Raw genomic sequence first — 16,243 nt, 5'->3', positions numbered from 1 at the left:
TCCTCACCCAGACCCCTCACCTCCCTCCCAATCCTCACCCAGACCCCTCCCCACAACTGAACCTCCACCCCAATCCCAATCCTCACCCAGACCCCTCACCTCCCTCCCAATCCTCACCCAGACCCCTCACCTCCCTCCCAATCCTCACCCAGACCCCTCCCCACAACTGAACCTCCACCCCAATCCCAGTCCTCACCCAGACCCCTCACCTCCCTCCCAGTCCTCACCCAGACCCCTCACCTCCCTCCCAATCCTCACCCAGACCCCTCCCCACAACTGAACCTCCACCCCAATCCCAATCCTCACCCAGACCCCTCACCTCCCTCCCAATCCTCACCCAGACCCCTCCCCACAACTGAACCTCCACCCCAATCCCAGTCCTCACCCAGACCCCTCACCTCCCTCCCAGTCCTCACCCAGACCCCTCACCTCCCTCCCAATCCTCACCCAGACCCCTCCCCACAACTGAACCTCCACCCCAATCCCAGTCCTCACCCAGACCCCTCACCTCCCTCCCAGTCCTCACCCAGACCCCTCAACTCCCTCCCAATCCTCACCCAGACCCCTCCCCACAACTGAACCTCCACCCAAATCCCAGTCCTCACCCAGACCCCTCACCTCCCTCCCAGTCCTCACCCAGACCCTCCCCACAACTGAACCTCCACCCCAATCCCAATCCTCACCCAGACCCCTCACCTCCCTCCCAATCCTCACCCATACCCCTCACCTCCCTCCCAGTCCTCACCCAGACCCTCCCCACAACTGAACCTCCACCTCCCTCCCAATCCTCACCCAGACCCCTCACCTCCCTCCCAGTCCTCACCCAGACCCCTCACCTCCCTCCCAGTCCTCACCCAGACCCCTCCCCACAACTGAACCTCCACCCCAATCCCAATCCTCACCCAGACCCCTCACCTCCCTCCCAGTCCTCACCCAGACCCCTCACCTCCCTCCCAATCCTCACCCAGACCCCTCACCTCCCTCCCAGTCCTCACCCAGACCCCTCCCCACAACTGAACCTCCACCCCAATCCCAGTCCTCACCCAGACCCCTCACCTCCCTCCCAGTCCTCACCCAGACCCCTCACCTCCCTCCCAGTCCTCACCCAGACCCTCCCCACAACTGAACCTCCACCCCAATCCCAATCCTCACCCAGACCCCTCACCTCCCTCCCAGTCCTCACCCAGACCCCTCACCTCCCTCCCAATCCTCACCCAGACCCCTCCCCACAACTGAACCTCCACCCCAATCCCAGTCCTCACCCAGACCACTCACCTCCCTCCCAGTCCTCACCCAGACCCTCCCCACAACTGAACCTCCACCCCAATCCCAATCCTCACCCAGACCCCTCACCTCCCTCCCAATCCTCACCCATACCCCTCACCTCCCTCCCAGTCCTCACCCAGACCCTCCCCACAACTGAACCTCCACCTCCCTCCCAATCCTCACCCAGACCCCTCACCTCCCTCCCAGTCCTCACCCAGACCCCTCACCTCCCTCCCAATCCTCACCCAGACCCCTCCCCACAACTGAACCTCCACCCCAATCCCAGTCCTCACCCAGACCCCTCACCTCCCTCCCAGTCCTCACCCAGACCCCTCACCTCCCTCCCAATCCTCACCGAGACCACCCCCCCTCCCAGCTCCCAGTCCTCACCCAGACCCTCCCCACAACTGAACCTCCACCCCAATCCCAATCCTCACCCAGACCCCTCACCTCCCTCCCAGTCCTCACCCAGACCCTCCCCACAACTGAACCTCCACCCCAATCCCAATCCTCACCCAGACCCCTCACCTCCCTCCCAATCCTCACCCAGACCCCTCACCTCCCTCCCAGTCCTCACCCAGACTCCTCACCTCCCTCCCAATCCTCACCCAGACCCCTCCCCACAACTGAACCTCCACCCCAATCCCAATCCTCACCCAGACCCCTCACCTCCCTCCCAATCCTCACCCAGACCCCTCACCTCCCTCCCAGTCCTCACCCAGACCCCTCCCCACAACTGAACCTCCACCCCAATCCCAGTCCTCACCCAGACCCCTCACCACAACTGAACCTCCACCCCAATCCCAGTCCTCACCCAGACCCCTCACCTCCCTCCCAGTCCTCACCCAGACCCCTCACCTCCCTCCCAGTCCTCACCCAGACCCCTCCCCACAACTGAACCTCCACCCCAATCCCAGTCCTCACCCAGACCCCTCACCTCCCTCCCAGTCCTCACCCAGACCCCTCACCTCCCTCCCAATCCTCACACAGACCCCTCACCTCCCTCCCAGTCCTCACCCAGACCCCTCACCTCCCTCCCAATCCTCACCCAGACCCCTCACCTCCCTCCCAGTCCTCATCCAGATCCCTCACCTCCCTCCCAGTCCTCACCCAGACCCCTCACCTCCCTCCCAATCCTCACCCAGACCCCTCCCCACAACTGAACCTCCACCTCCCTCCCAATCCTCACCCAGACCCCTCCCCACAACTGAACCTCCACCCCAATCCCAGTCCTCACCCAGACCCCTCACCTCCCTCCCAATCCTCACCCAGACCCCTCACCTCCCTCCCAATCCTCACCCAGACCCCTCCCCACAACTGAACCTCCACCCCAATCCCAGTCCTCACCCAGACCCCTCACCTCCCTCCCAATCCTCACCCAGACCCCTCACCTCCCTCCCAATCCTCACCCAGACCCCTCCCCACAACTGAACCTCCACCCCAATCCCAGTCCTCACCCAGACCCCTCACCTCCCTCCCAGTCCTCACCCAGACCCCTCACCTCCCTCCCAGTCCTCACCCAGACCCTCCCCACAACTGAACCTCCACCCCAATCCCAGTCCTCACCCAGACCTCTCCCCACAACTGAACCTCCACCCCAATCCCAATCCTCACCCAGACCCCTCACCTCCCTCCCAATCCTCACCCAGACCCCTCACCTCCCTCCCAGTCCTCACCCAGACCCCTCACCTCCCTCCCAATCCTCACCCAGACCCCTCCCCACAACTGAACCTCCACCCCAATCCCAATCCTCACCCAGACCCCTCACCTCCCTCCCAGTCCTCACCCAGACCCCTCCCCACAACTGAACCTCCACCCCAATCCCAATCCTCACCCAGATCCCTCACCTCCCTCCCAGTCCTCACCCAGACCCCTCACCTCCCTCCCAGTCCTCACCCAGACCCCTCCCCACAACTGAACCTCCACCCCAATCCCAATCCTCACCCAGACCCCACACCTCCCTCCCAGTCCTCACCCAGACCCCTCACCTCCCTCCCAATCCTCACCCAGATCCCTCACCTCCCTCCCAGTCCTCACCCAGACCCCTCACCTCCCTCCCAATCCTCACCCAGACCCCTCACCTCCCTCCCAGTCCTCACCCAGACCCCTCCCCACAACTGAACCTCCACCCCAATCCCAGTCCTCACCCAGACCCCTCACCTCCCTCCCATTCCTCACCCAGACCCCTCACCTCCCTCCCAATCCTCACCCAGATCCCTCCCCACAACTGAACCTCCACCCCAATCCCAATCCTCACCCAGACCCCTCACCTCCCTCCCAGTCCTCACCCAGACCCCTCCCCACAACTGAACCTCCACCCCAATCCCAATCTTCACCCAGACCCCTCACCTCCCTCCCAATCCTCACCCAGACCCCTCACCTCCCTCCCAGTCCTCACCCAGACCCCTCCCCACAACTGAACCTCCACCCCAATCCCAGTCCTCACCCAGACCTCTCACCTCCCTCCCAATCCTCACCCAGACCCCTCACCTCCCTCCCAATCCTCACCGAGACCACCCCCCCTCCCAGCTCCCAGTCCTCACCCAGACCCTCCCCACAACTGAACCTCCACCCCAATCCCAATCCTCACCCAGACCCCTCACCTCCCTCCCAGTCCTCACCCAGACCCTCCCCACAACTGAACCTCCACCCCAATCCCAATCCTCACCCAGACCCCTCACCTCCCTCCCAATCCTCACCCAGACCCCTCACCTCCCTCCCAGTCCTCACCCAGACTCCTCACCTCCCTCCCAATCCTCACCCAGACCCCTCCCCACAACTGAACCTCCACCCCAATCCCAATCCTCACCCAGACCCCTCACCTCCCTCCCAATCCTCACCCAGACCCCTCACCTCCCTCCCAGTCCTCACCCAGACCCCTCCCCACAACTGAACCTCCACCCCAATCCCAGTCCTCACCCAGACCCCTCACCACAACTGAACCTCCACCCCAATCCCAGTCCTCACCCAGACCCCTCACCTCCCTCCCAGTCCTCACCCAGACCCCTCACCTCCCTCCCAGTCCTCACCCAGACCCCTCCCCACAACTGAACCTCCACCCCAATCCCAGTCCTCACCCAGACCCCTCACCTCCCTCCCAGTCCTCACCCAGACCCCTCACCTCCCTCCCAATCCTCACACAGACCCCTCACCTCCCTCCCAGTCCTCACCCAGACCCCTCACCTCCCTCCCAATCCTCACCCAGACCCCTCACCTCCCTCCCAGTCCTCATCCAGATCCCTCACCTCCCTCCCAGTCCTCACCCAGACCCCTCACCTCCCTCCCAATCCTCACCCAGACCCCTCCCCACAACTGAACCTCCACCTCCCTCCCAATCCTCACCCGACCCCTCCCCACAACTGAACCTCCACCCCAATCCCAGTCCTCACCCAGACCCCTCACCTCCCTCCCAATCCTCACCCAGACCCCTCACCTCCCTCCCAATCCTCACCCAGACCCCTCCCCACAACTGAACCTCCACCCCAATCCCAGTCCTCACCCAGACCCCTCACCTCCCTCCCAATCCTCACCCAGACCCCTCACCTCCCTCCCAATCCTCACCCAGACCCCTCCCCACAACTGAACCTCCACCCCAATCCCAGTCCTCACCCAGACCCCTCACCTCCCTCCCAGTCCTCACCCAGACCCCTCACCTCCCTCCCAGTCCTCACCCAGACCCTCCCCACAACTGAACCTCCACCCCAATCCCAGTCCTCACCCAGACCTCTCCCCACAACTGAACCTCCACCCCAATCCCAATCCTCACCCAGACCCCTCACCTCCCTCCCAATCCTCACCCAGACCCCTCACCTCCCTCCCAGTCCTCACCCAGACCCCTCACCTCCCTCCCAATCCTCACCCAGACCCCTCCCCACAACTGAACCTCCACCCCAATCCCAATCCTCACCCAGACCCCTCACCTCCCTCCCAGTCCTCACCCAGACCCCTCCCCACAACTGAACCTCCACCCCCAATCCCAATCCTCACCCAGATCCCTCACCTCCCTCCCAGTCCTCACCCAGACCCCTCACCTCCCTCCCAGTCCTCACCCAGACCCCTCCCCACAACTGAACCTCCACCCCAATCCCAATCCTCACCCAGACCCCACACCTCCCTCCCAGTCCTCACCCAGACCCCTCACCTCCCTCCCAATCCTCACCCAGATCCCTCACCTCCCTCCCAGTCCTCACCCAGACCCCTCACCTCCCTCCCAATCCTCACCCAGACCCCTCACCTCCCTCCCAGTCCTCACCCAGACCCCTCCCCACAACTGAACCTCCACCCCAATCCCAGTCCTCACCCAGACCCCTCACCTCCCTCCCATTCCTCACCCAGACCCCTCACCTCCCTCCCAATCCTCACCCAGATCCCTCCCCACAACTGAACCTCCACCCCAATCCCAATCCTCACCCAGACCCCTCACCTCCCTCCCAGTCCTCACCCAGACCCCTCCCCACAACTGAACCTCCACCCCAATCCCAATCTTCACCCAGACCCCTCACCTCCCTCCCAATCCTCACCCAGACCCCTCACCTCCCTCCCAGTCCTCACCCAGACCCCTCCCCACAACTGAACCTCCACCCCAATCCCAGTCCTCACCCAGACCTCTCACCTCCCTCCCAATCCTCACCCAGACCCCTCACCTCCCTCCCAATCCTCAGCCAGACCCCTCACCTCCCTCCCAGTCCTCACCCAGACCCCTCACCTCCCTCCCAATCCTCACCCAGACCCCTCACCTCCCTCCCAGTCCTCATCCAGATCCCTCACCTCCCTCCCAGTCCTCACCCAGACCCCTCCCCACAACTGAACCTCCACCCCAATCCCAATCCTCACCCAGACCCCTCACCTCCCTCCCAATCCTCACCCAGACCCCTCACCTCCCTCCCAGTCCTCACCCAGACCCCTCCCCACAACTGAACCTCCACCCCAATCCCAATCCTCACCCAGACCCCTCACCTCCCTCCCAGTCCTCACCCAGACCCCTCACCTCCCTCCCAGTCCTCACCCAGATCCCTCACCTCCCTCCCAATCCTCACCCAGATCCCTCCCCACAACTGAACCTCCACCCCAATCCCAATCCTCAGCCAGACCCCTCATCTCCCTCCCAATCCTCACCCAGATCCCTCCCCACAACTGAACCTCCACCCCAATCCCAATCCTCACCCAGACCCCTCACCACAACTGAACCTCCACCCCAATCCCAATCCTCACCCAGACCCCTCACCTCCCTCCCAGTCCTCACCCAGATCCCTCACCTCCCTCCCAATCCTCACCGATCCCTCCCCACAACTGAACCTCCACTCCAATCCCAATCCTCACCCAGACCCCTCACCTCCCTCCCAATCCTCACCCAGATCCCTCCCCACAACTGAACCTCCACCCCAATCCCAATCCTCACCCAGACCCCTCACCACAACTGAACCTCCACCCCAATCCCAATCCTCACCCAGACCCCTCCCCACAACTGAACCTCCACCCCAATCCCAATCCTCACCCAGACCCCTCACCTCCCTCCCAATCCTCACCCAGACCCCTCACCTCCCTCCCAATCCTCACCCAGACCCCTCCCCACAACTGAACCTCCACCCCAATCCCAATCCTCACCCAGACCCCTCACCTCCCTCCCAGTCCTCACCCAGACCCCTCACCTCCCTCCCAATCCTCACACAGACCCCTCACCTCCCTCCCAGTCCTCACCCAGACCCCTCCCCACAACTGAACCTCCACCCCAATCCCAATCCTCACCCAGACCCCTCACCATGACTTGCAGTGGACTGAAAATCTTGAGCATGTAGATATTAAGGAAGAAGATGTGCTGGAGCTATTGGAAAGCATCAAGTTGGATAAGACACCAAGACTGGACGGGATGTACCCCAGGCTACTGTGGGAAGTGAGGGAGGCGATTGCTGAGCCTCTGGCAATGATCTTTGCATTATCAGTGGGGATGGGAGAGGTTCCAGAGGATTGGAGGGTTGTGGATGTTGTTCCTTTATTCAAGAGAGAGAGTAAAGATAGCCCAGGAAATTATAGACCAGTGAGTCTTACCTCAGTGGTTGGTAAGTTGTTGGAGAAGATCCTGGGAGGCAGGATTTATGAACATTTGGAGAGGGATGATATGATTAGGAATAGTCAGCATGGCTTTGTCAAAGACAGGTCATGCCTTACAAGCCTGATTGAATTTTTTGAGGATGTGACTAAACACATTGATGAAGGAAGAGCAGTAGATGTAGTGTGTATGGATTTCAGCAAGGCATTTGATAAGGTACCCCATGCAAGGCTTATTGAGAAAGTAAGGAGGCATGGGATCCAAGGGGACATTGATTTGTGGATCCAGAACTGGCTTGCCTACAGAAGGTAAAGAGTGGTTGTAGACGGGTCATATTCTGCATGGAGGTCGGTCACCAGTGGAGTGCCTCAGGGATCTGTTCTGGGACCCCTTCTCTTTGTGATTTTTATAAATGACCTGGATGAGGAAGTGAAGGGATGGGTTAGTAAATCTGCTGATGACACAAAGGTTGGGGGTGTTGTGGATAGTGTGGAGGGCTGTCAAAGGTTACAGCGGGACATTGATTGGATGCAAAACTGGGCTGAGAAGTGGCAGATGGAGTTCAACCCAGGTAAGTGTGAGGTGGTTCATTTTGGTAGGTCAAATATGATGGCAGAATATAGTATTAATGGTAAGACTCTTGGCAGTGTGAAGGATCAGAGGGATCTTGGGGTCCGAGTCCATAGGACACTCAAAGCAGCTGTGCAGGTTGACTCTGTGGTTAAGAAGGCATATGGTGCATTGGCCTTCATCAATCGTGGGATTGAATTTAGGAGCCGAGAGGTAATGTTGCAGCTATATAGGACCCTGGTCAGACCCCACTTGGAGTACTGTGCTCAGTTCTGGTCACCTCACTACTGGAAGGATGTGGAAACCATAGAAAGGGTGCAGAGGAGATTTACAAGGATGTTGCCTGGATTGGGGAGCATGCATTATGAGAATAGGTTGAGTGAACTCAGCCTTTTCTCCTTGGAGCAATGGAGGATGAGAGGTGACCTGATAGAGGTGTATAAGATGATGAGCGGCATTGATCGTGTGGTTAGCCAGAGGCTTTTCCCCAGGGCTAAAATAGTTGCCACAAGAGGACACCGGTTTAAGGTGCTGGGGAGTAGGTACAGAGGAGATGTCAGGGGTAAGGCTTTTACTCAGAGAGTGGTGAGTGCGTGGAATGGGCTGCCGGCAATGGTGGTGGAGGCAGATACAATAGGGTCTTTTAAGAGGCTTTTAGATAGGTACATGGAGCTTAGTAAAATAGAGGGCTATAGGTAAGCCTAGTAATTTATAAGGCAGGGACATGTTTGGCACAACTTTGTGGGCCGAAGGGCCTGTATTGTGCTGTAGATTTTCTAAGTTTCTATGTTTCTAACCCCCCACACCTGAACCCCCACCCCCAACTCCCAATCCTCACCCAGACTCCTCAGCAACAACCTCCCTCACTTCCCTCCCAGTCCTCGCCCAGACCCCCTCCCCACACCTGAACCCCCTCACCTCCCTCCCAATTCTCAACCAGAACCTTCTCCACACCTGAACCCCCCCAGCTCCCAATGCTCACCCAGACCCCTCACCAACAACCCCCTCACCTCCCCGTCCTCACCCAGACCCCTCCCCGTACCTGAAACCCCCTCCCAGCTCCCAACACTCATCCAGACCCCTCACCAACAACCCCCCACACCTGAACTCCCACCCCACCCATCCCTCACCTAAAGCTGAACCCCCATCTCACTCCTCTCCCACAACCCCTACCTACCCCTCACCCAAATCCCTCATCAACAGCCCCACACACCCTCCCTCTCTCCCAACCCCCACCCACCCCTCACCTGAACCCCCAGCCTCTCCTTCTCCTACCCCTCACCCAAACTTCTCATCAACAACTCACACCCCCTCCCTCTTCCACACCTCTCCCCCAACCCCTCTTCCACCCCTCTCCACATCTCTCCCCCAACCCCTACTCCACCCATATGGCTGCCCCATCCATACATTATCCCCACTCTTGACACAACTCGCACCCATATGTGTCATCCTGTCTTTAAAATGTTTCTTCCTCTTTGGGATCTGTGTATCCTGCACCTTTGAATTTGCTCCCAGAAACTCCAGCCTTTCCTGCTTTGCCATCATCCCTGCCAGTGTTCTTTTCCAATTAATTTTGGCCAGTTCCTCTCACATGCCTCTGTAATTTTCTTCACTCCACTGTAATACTGATACATTTGACTTTAGCTTCTCCTTCTCAAATTTGAGAGTGAATTCTATCATATTATGATCACTTGCCCCTAGGGGTTCCTTTACCTTAAGCTCTCTAATCAATTCTGATTCATTGTACAACATCCAGTCCTAAGTAGCTGATCCCCTAGTGGGCTCAACTATGAGCTGCTAAAAAAGCCATCTCATTGGCATTCTACAAATTTCCTCCCTTGGGACTGAGCACCAACTTAATTTTCCTAATCTACCTACATACTGAAATCCCCCGTGCCCTTCTATCTCACATTGTAATTTGCAGCCCTGGCTACTGTTTGAAGGTCCATCAAGGTTTCCTTACCTTGCCAATAATATGAAAAATGATACCATAAGTTTTTACAAATACATGAAGAGTAAAAAAGAGGTGGCAGTAGATGTTGTCCGCTGGAAATGATGCTGGAGAGAGAGTAACATGGGACAAGGAAGTAGCGGAAGAACAGAATAAGTTTTGTGCATCAGTGTTCACTGTGGAAGTCAGTAGTAGTATGCTGGAAATTGCAGAGAGTCAGGGGACAGAAGTGAGAACAGTTGTTATTACCAGAGAGATGGTTCTTTGGAAACTGAAAGGTGTGAACCTGCTGGACTACACCCCAGAGTTCTAAAGCAGCTGGCTGAAGGGATTGGGGAGGTGTTAGTAATGATCTTTCAAGACTCAATCTTTCAGAGGACCAGAAAATTGCAAATGTCACTCCACTCTTCAAGAAGGGAGAGAGAGACAGAATAAAGGAAATTATAAGCCAGTTAGCTTGACCTCAGCCTGTTCTGACTGGCTGCCGGTGACTAGAGGTGTTCCACAGGGGTCTGTGGTGGGACTGATTCTTTTTACATTATATGTCAATGACTTGGATGACCAAATTGATGGCTTTGCGGCAGAGTTTGCAGACGATATGAAAATAGGTAGAAGGGCAGATAGGTTTGAGGAAGCAGAGAGGCTACAGAGGACTTACACAGATTAGACAATGGGCAAAGAAGTGGCAGGTGGACTATAGTGTCGGGAAGTGCATTGTTGTGCACTTCGGGAGAAAAAAAATAAAAGGGTTGACTATTTTCTAAATGGAGAGAAAATTCAAAAATCTGAGGTGCAAACGGACATGGAAGTCCCTGTGTAGAATTCCCTAAAGATTAATTTGCAGGTTGAGTCAGTGGTGGGGAAGACAAATCTGATGTTAGACCATAAGACATAAGAGCAGAATTAGGCCATCTGTCCCATGCAGAATTAGGCCATCTGTCCCATCTGGCCCATCAAGTCTACTCCACCATTCAACCATGGCTGATACTTTTTTTTCTATTGCCTCCTCAACACCAGTTCCCGGCCTTCTCCCCGTAACCTTTGATGTCATGTCCAATCAAGAACCTATCAATCTCTGTCTTAAATACACCCAACGACCTGGCCTCCACAGCTGCACGTGGTAACAAATTCCACAAATTCACCACCCTTTGGCTATAGAAATTTCTCCACGTCTCTGCTTTGAAATCCTGAGGCTGTGCTCTCTTGTCCTAGAGTCCCCCACCATTGGAAACATCCTTTCCACATCTACTCTGTCTAGGCCTTTCAACATTTGAAAAGTTTCAGTGAGATCCCCCCTCATCCTTCCGAATTTCATAACATTCATTTCACCAGGGCTAGAATATAAAAGCAAGGATGTAATGTTGAAGCTTTATAAAGCACTGGTGAGGCCACATTTGAAGTATTGTGAGCAGTTTTGGACCCTTTATCTAAGAAAGGATGTTCTGAAACTGTAGAGGGTTCAAAAGAAGTTCACAAAAACAATTCCAAGATTAGAAAACATAGAAAAGCCTACAGCACAATACAGGCCCTTCAGCCCACAAAGCTGTGCCAAACATGTCCTTACCTTAGAACTACCTAGGAGATGAGTTATTAACTTCAAACTTTCTGCATAATCACTCAAAGAGCTGAACTGCATGTGCATGTAACAAGAGCTATATAACCCACCTCCTTCTACCTTAGGCCAGCCACAAACTTATCAATCACCCACGCTGTGGACACTTTCTGGAGGTCCAAGATCCATATGCTCCACGACCGCTATACTAAGTGTGTAAATGTAGCAGGGGACTATGTTGAAAAATAAATGTGCTAGGTTTTCTAAAATTGACTCCTTCTACCTTAGGCCACAAACTTATTAATCACCTCTCGTACACTACATCTACTGCTCTACCATCATCAATGTGTTTAGTCACAACCTCAAAAAATTCAATCAGACTCGTAAGGCACAACCTCTTTTCACAAAGCCACGATGACTATTCCTAATCATATTATACCTCTCCAAATGTTTATAAATCCTGCCTCTCAGGATCCTCTCCATCAACTTCTCCATCACTGAAGTAAGACTCACTGGTCTATAATTTCCTGAGCTATCTCTACTCCCTTTCTTGAATAATGGAACAACATTCGCAACCCTCCAATCCTCCGGAACCTCTCCCATCCTCACTGATGATGCAAAAATCATCGCCAGAGATTCAGCAATCTCCTCCCTCGCATCCCACAGTAGCCTGGGGTACATCCTGTCTGGTCCCAGTGACTTATCCAACTTGATGCTTTCCAATAGCTCCAGCACATCCTCTTCCTTAATATCTACATGCTCAAGCTTTTCAGTCCACTGCAAGTCATCCCTACAATCACCAAGAACCTTTTCCATAGTGAATACTGAAGCAAAGTATCCATTGCTATCTCCTCCGGTTCCATACACACTTTTCCATTATCACACTTGTTTGGTCCTGTTCTCTCACATCTTATTCTCTTGCTCTTCACATATCTGTAGAATGCTTTGGGGTTTTCCTTAATCCTGTCCACCAAGGCCTTCTCATGGCCCCTTCTGGCTCTCCTAATTTCCTTCTTAAACTCCTGTTAGCCTTATAATCTTTTAGATCTCTATCATTACCTAGTTTTTTGAACCTTTCGTAAGCTCTTCTTTTCTTCTTGACTAGATTTACAACAGCTTTTGTACCCTACCATCCTTTCCCCGTCTCATTGAATTGTACCTATGCTGAATTCCACACAAATATCCCCTGAACATTTGCCACATTTCTTCCGTACATTTCCCTGAGAACATCTGTTCCCAATTTATGCTTCCAAGTTTCTGCCTGATAGCCTCATATTTCCCCTTACTCCCAATTAAACACTTTCCTAACTTGCCTGTCCTATCCCTTTCAATGCTATGGTAAAGGAGATAGAATTGTGATCACTATCTCCAAAATGCTCTCCACTGAGAAATATCCGACACCTGACCAGGTTCATTTCCAATACCAGATCAAGTACAGCCTCACCTCCTGTAGGCATATATACATATTGAGTCAAGAAACCTCCTGAACACACCTAACAAACTTCCTCCGCAACTAAACCCCTCACTCTAGGGAGATGCCAATCAATATTTGGGAAATTAAGATCTCCCACCATGACAACTCTGCTACGATAACACCTTTCCAGAATTTGTCTCCCTATCTGCTCCTTGATGTCCCTGTTACTATTGGGCAGTCTATTAAAAACACCCAGAGGTGTTATTGACCCTTCCTGTTACTAACCTCTACTCATACAGACTCCGGCCCTCCATGTCTTCCTCCTTTTTCTGCAAGCCGGGACACTATCTCTGATCAGCAGTGCCACACCCACCTCTTTTGCCTCCCTCCCTGTCCTTTCTGAATCATCTCAAGCCTGGCACTTGAAGTAACCATTCCTGCCCCTGCACCACTCCAAGTCTCTGTAATGCTACAACATCATAGCTCCAAGTGCTGATCCATGCTCTAAGCTCATCTGCTTTGTTCATAACACTCCTTGTATTAAAATCTCAAACCTTCAGTCTGAGCACATCCCTTCTCTATCACCTGCCTATCCTCCCCTCCTCGCACAGTCTCCAAGTTTTCTCTATTTATGAGCCAACCGTCTCTTCCTCCATCTCTTCATCTCTTCAGTCAGGTTTCCACCCCCCAGCAATTCTAGTTTAAACTCCTCCCCAGTAGCCTTAGCAAACCTCCCCACCAGGATATTGGTCCCTTGAGATTCAAGTGCAACCCGTCCTTTTTCTACAGGTTACTCCTGCCCCAAAAGAGGTCCCAATGATCCAGAAATCTAAATCCCTGCCCCCTGTTTCAATCCCTCTGCCACGCGTTTATCCTCCACCTCAATCTATTCTATACTCACTGTCACGTGGCACAGACAGCAATCCCGAGATTGAACGACTTGTCATTATGAAGAGCGTTTGATGCTCTGGGCCTCTTCTTACTGAATTCAGAAGAATGGAGGAAGTGACCTCATTGAAACCTATCAGTTGTTGAATGGCCTCAACATAGTGGATGTGGAGAGGATATTTCCTATGGTGGGAGAGTCTAAGACCAGAGGACACAGCCTCAGAAAAGAGAGGACTTCATTTTAAAATGGAGATGTGGAGGAATTTCTTTAGCTAGAGGGTAGAGAATCAGCGGAAGTTGTTGCCGCAGGTGGCTGTAGAGACCAAGTCATTGGTATATTTAAGGCAGAGGTTGATAGAACCTTGATTGGTCAAGGCGTGAAGGGATATGGGAGAAGGCAGGAGATCGGGGCTGAGAGGGAAGATGGATCAGCCATGATGGAGCAGACTCAATGGGCCAAATGGCCTAACTCTGCTCCTATATCTTATGGTCTTATGGTTCCAGAACACTGGAAAATTGCAAATGTGACTCACTCTTTAAGAAAGGAGGGACACAGAAGTAAGGAAATGATAGGCCAGTTAGTCTGACCTCCGGTGTTTGGGAAGATTCTGGAGTCTGTTATTAAGAGTGAGCTTTCAGAGTACTTGGATGCACATGACAAAATAGGCCAAAGTTAGCATGGTTTCCTTAAGGGGAATTATTTGAGGAAACAACAAACGGAATAGACAAAGGAGAGTCAGGTGAACGTGTTTATTTGGATTTTCAGAAGGCCTTTGACAAGGTGTTTGCACATGAAGCGTTTAACAAGTGCCCATGGTATTAGAGGAAAGATCCTAGCATGGATAGATGATTGGCTGATTGGCGGGAGGCAAAGAGTGGGAATAAATGGGCCTTTTCTGGTTGGCTGCCGGTGACCAGTGGTGTTCCACAGGGGCCTGTGTTGGACCGATTCTTTTTACGTTATACATATTGTATGATTTGGATAATGAAATTGATGGCTTTGCACCCAAGCTTGCAGAAGATATGACGATAGGTGGAGGGACAGGTAGTTTTGAGGAAGCAGATTGTTTGCAGAAGGACTTGGACAGATTGGGAAACATCGGCAAAGTAGCAGATGGAATATTGCAGAGCACTTGGTAGAGGGAATACAGGTGTAGGTGTATTTTCTTATTGGGGAGAACATTCAAAAATCAGAGGTTCAAGGGACTTAAAAAGGATTCCTAATTGTTAACTTGCAGATTTGAGTCAGTGGTGAGGAAGGCAAGTGAAACGTTAACATTCATTCTGAGAGGACCAGATATAAAAGCAATTCTGACGTTTATAAGGTTTTGGTCGGACTGCACTTGAAGTATTGTGAGCAGTTTGGGCCCCTTTTCTAAGAAAAGATGTGCTGGCATTGGAGAAGGTCTGGAGGAGGTTCACAAAAATTATCCCAGGAATGAAAGAATTTACATATAAGGAGAGTTTGAAGCTCTGGGGTACTTGCTGGAATTCAGAAAAATGAGCGGGCATCTCATTGAAACCTATCAAATATTGAAAGGCCAAGATGGATGTAGAGAGGACATTTCCAAAAGTGGGGAGGTTTAGGACCAGAGATCACACAGTGATCCTGAGCTCCCCCCTCCTCACTCACCAATCCCTCTCCTCTTCCCCCCACCCGCCACCACCCCCCATTTCCCATTCCTACCCTCTGATCCCCATCCACTGATTCCCCACCCCTCTCTCGACTGACATCTCCCATTGGTTGTTTGCAGAGATGCAGAGCGGCTGTTGCAGGGCGACCCATGGGATCTTACCTGCTGCGTCTGAGCGAGAGCCAGGGGGGATGGTGGCTTACTTACAGGTGAGTGAGACCCTCCCCCTCACTCACTACACTGCTGTCTGATCCTGCCCTCAGGAGCACACTCTCAATACCCAGGGCATAAAGGCTGCGAAGGATTAGCTTCATCGAAGCAAGAGAACAGTTCATTACAGACACGATACGTCTCTGTAATTCCAGAAGTGACACATACTTACTGGAAAGATGCCGGTCGAGTAGGAAAGAATGCAGAGAGATTTACAATGACGTGTACTGGGACTGAAGAGACTGAGTTATGGAAAGAGCTTGAGCAGCTTGGGACGATTCCAGTGGAGAATGAGGAATGGCCTATACAGGCTCCAAAAATTCAGGACACCACAGTAAAGGTTCAAAGTAAAATTTATTATCGAATTACACACACACCTTGAGATTCATTTTCTTGTAGGGATTTACAGGAAAATAAAGAAATCACAATAGAATTTACCAAAACTATACATAAACAGATAATCAATTTGCAAAAGACAAACTGCAAATCAAAAATGTATTTACTGAGAAAAATGAGCATGCACACAGAATACACAGTCATTTCCCCCCCGGGCCTGGGATTCAAAAACTAGGGGCATAGCTTAGGAAGGAAGAGAGAGAGAAGAGAAAGAAGAGAAAGAGAGAAAGAGAGAAGAGAGAGAGAAGAGAGAAAGAGAGAGAGAGAGAAGAGAGAGAGAGAGAGAGAGAGAGAGGAGAGAGAGAGAGAGAGAGGA

The 16,243-nt window shown here is 53.3% G+C and overlaps 1 long non-coding RNA gene across 1 annotated transcript in view; it reads left to right on the top strand.

The window, feature by feature from the left end:
• The window catches only part of LOC140735752 (uncharacterized), a 23,842-nt gene extending 8,312 nt beyond the window's left edge, over positions 1-15,530 (top strand). Inside the window, exon 3 of the long non-coding RNA XR_012100803.1 lies at positions 15,442-15,530. This is a non-coding gene — a long non-coding RNA (uncharacterized lncRNA). The remainder of the gene's footprint in view (positions 1-15,441) is intronic.
• The last annotated feature ends 713 nt before the right edge of the window (positions 15,531-16,243 follow it).

Source organism: Hemitrygon akajei, chromosome 11, assembly GCF_048418815.1.
Source record: "Hemitrygon akajei chromosome 11, sHemAka1.3, whole genome shotgun sequence".
In the NCBI taxonomy this organism is placed as follows: domain Eukaryota; kingdom Metazoa; phylum Chordata; class Chondrichthyes; order Myliobatiformes; family Dasyatidae; genus Hemitrygon; species Hemitrygon akajei.
The sequence above is the reverse complement of the archived record's forward strand: the minus strand, read 5'-3'. Positions and strand labels throughout refer to the sequence as shown.